Genomic DNA, 3,213 nt, shown 5'->3' with positions numbered 1-3,213 from the left:
TGCTGTGTAAAGACCATTGAAAAGCTAAATTCAAATGAAGTCAAGGGCAAAAAAGAAAAGTCTGCTAATATATACCAAAACATTTATATTGGCAGGTTTTATTTTTTTGTTTTTGGTAATAGTAAAGGACTAGAAGTATAGTAGTTATCCATTGACTGGAGAGTGACTAAATGTAATCAGATATTATTGTGTTGTGTTAAACAATGGAATTAATACAGAGAAAATGGAAAAAAAATATAAGAACTGATGCAAAAGTGAAGTGGGGGAAATAGACATAACTGCAACAATATACATGGAAAGAAGAACAACAATAACAATATGATAGAAACTGAAAGCTGTGAAATTATAATGATGAATGTTGGCTTTTAGAAAGAATCATGAGAAAATCCCTCCCTCCCCTTCTTTCTTTGTAGAGATGGGGAAGGAATATGGGTATGGAATGCCAAACTTTTTTGCTATCTTAATTGTGCTGTTGTAGAGTCATTTTTTCCCCATTCATGTATGGCTCTTTATGACTTCGTTTGAGGTTTTCTTGGCAAAAGATATTGGATGGATTTGTCATTTCCTTCATTTTACAAATGAAGAAACAGATTCAAACAGGTTTCAGTAACTTGCCCTGAAGTCAATTTTGTATTTAGGAAGATGAGTTTTCCTGATTCCTGCTCTATTTACTGTGTCACCCAATTTCCCCATGTGTTAATTAGTTTTAATTTTTTTTTCTTTTCTTTTGTAAAAATTCTTTATCATAAGGGAAATCTCTCTGGGAGAAACAGTGGTAAACATAGGTGGTACAAAAATAAACACAAAATTTTTAAAAAGCACTCCAAGAGGTAATTGAAAGTGTTAAGAAAATAAAGATTGGTTTTCAATAGCAGGTAGCTTGTTTTATCTTACTAGTAAAGAAATAAACTGAATAAAAAATGTGGATAAAAGCTTTTGTTTCCAAAACTGCTGTCTTGAAATATTGGCACTGGATATGATATGATGTTCCCCCCTACCCCAATCTGGGAAGATTTCTAATTCTAATAAAAAGGGGAAAAAGCATAATAAGATTTTTTGCTTGCCAATAGTAGGTAAAATTAAGGTTAACTTAAATTTATGTTTGAAGTTTGTGGCATAGGAAAAAGAACACAACTAAAAAACTAAGAGATTGGGTTGAGTTCTCAAGTCAGTTTTCAGCTAATTATCCTTGATTTTGAAAAAGACATTTTTATCTCTGAACCTCAATCTATTTAGCATGAATATTTTAATTTTATAGAAGAAAGTACTAAAATATATATATATATATTTGTATTCTTTCAAGTTTGTGCTATTATAACTTTTTATAAATAAATATGCCAATAAAGTAATTGATAATTATTTAATATCATTTAACATGCTATTTTAAACTTATTTTTATATATATATATATATATATATATATTATAGCAGAATGCCTTCTGAATTTAGGTTCGTCCACATTTGTTAATCTTATCAATTTTGTTTTTATGAAATTTATTTCCATATAAAAATTAAGCAAAAATATTTTTATAAAAGAGAATAATTGGTAGAAGAGAGTAATTATTTAAATGATATCTAAATCTGAGTTTATTTATTGAAATATGGAGAAAAAAGATGTGACTGGGACAGGGGTCCAGGCAGCATGTATGTCTTAGGATATCATAGCTACTTGAGAACTAACTTAAAAAACTCAAACATATTGTTATATTCATCCATGAAGATGCTTTTTAAAAATATCTTCAGATGGGGCAGCTAGGTAGCACAGTGGATAGAACACCGGCCCTGAAGTCAGGAGTTCAAAGCCGGCCTCAGACACTTAATAATTACCTAGCTGTGTAGCCTTGGACAAGTCACTTAACCCCATTGCCTTGCAAAAAAAACCTAAAAAAAATATCTTCAGGTTTTGAAAATATCTCCAGAAATGCAGTTTTCCATAGAGAACTCAAGATATAAACCTTACTAGTTAGCACCTTACTGGGGACCTGAGATCTAGCAAAGGTGCTTGCTTGTACAAAAAGGAGGAGTATAGGAGTAAATGTAAAGGCTAGAAGGTAGACTTCCTACTTTGTCTAGTTTACAATTTTGTCTAATGAGAACTTTGGGTGATAGAATACGTCACAATTCACATTTCAACTAATTCACCAAGATGTTAAAAAGTAACTTATAATGTCCCAGGATAACATTAGCCAAGCACAGTAGTCTTTGGTGTGGTTTATACTCAATGGGCTTCTTCTGTTGAAAAAGTATGATTATTTTTAAAGCAGCGAAAGTTTTAGAGCTAGAAGGGACCTTAGAGACAATCCAATATAACTATCTTATTTCACTAATGTCTAAAGAATTTTATGTGTCTAATCCATGGACACAACATTTACCTTACTACTAGCTAAGATTCATTCTCCTGAGTTTTAAGATGAATAGTCCTTAATATAATAAACTTGTTAAGTAGTTTAATCTTTCTTCCTTCAGTTTGGAAATCCTGTTTTCAAAAATAAAGCCAATATTTTATAATACCACTCTAACTTATACACGGGTATTTTTATGAAACAAAAATGAAAAGATATAAGCCTTAAGGACCAGATTTAGAAATTGGCAAGTATCCATATCTAAGCTCTTCTGAAGATATTTTTATTTGTTTTTGACAAAAATGTAGATCTCAATATATAAGATTGCAAATTAGGGAGCTAATTATCTCTAAATTAATTTCAAAATTGAGAAAATTATATGAAAGTAAAGTTAAAGTTAATGGGCAAGGAACTGGGGAAGTAGGGATATTTCTTTCTTGAATGGTCCCTAATGTGAAGTTTGCTGAGTGTGCCAAGGCTGCTTTTTCATTGAGGTTTTTAAAAATAAAATTGGTGCTTCTAAACCAGCCAGCACATTGCCCTGAATAAAGACTGTGAAGGACATGCAAAGTCACTTTTCAGATATTGGAGAAAAATGTAGATTCTCAAAATATATTCCAAATCATCCAGTCTTAATTAAAATCCTATTCTATGTTCATTTCCTTTCTACAATGTGAATTCCTTGGTTGAAGTCAGTATGGTGTTGCACTTTTCATTGAAAGTGAATGCATAGTCACAAAGATTTGGAGAGTCTTTGCATATATTTGTGGGATAGAAACACAAATTCTTTTGGTTGTAATTCCTTTAATTTCCTCCCTTCCTCAAAGGTTTAGTTTCTTATTCTTGTCTTCTTTTTTCTCTTTTAGGTATT

Source organism: Macrotis lagotis, chromosome X, assembly GCF_037893015.1.
Source record: "Macrotis lagotis isolate mMagLag1 chromosome X, bilby.v1.9.chrom.fasta, whole genome shotgun sequence".
Classification (NCBI taxonomy): Eukaryota; Metazoa; Chordata; class Mammalia; order Peramelemorphia; family Peramelidae; genus Macrotis; species Macrotis lagotis.
Note: the sequence above shows the minus strand (reverse complement) of the source record.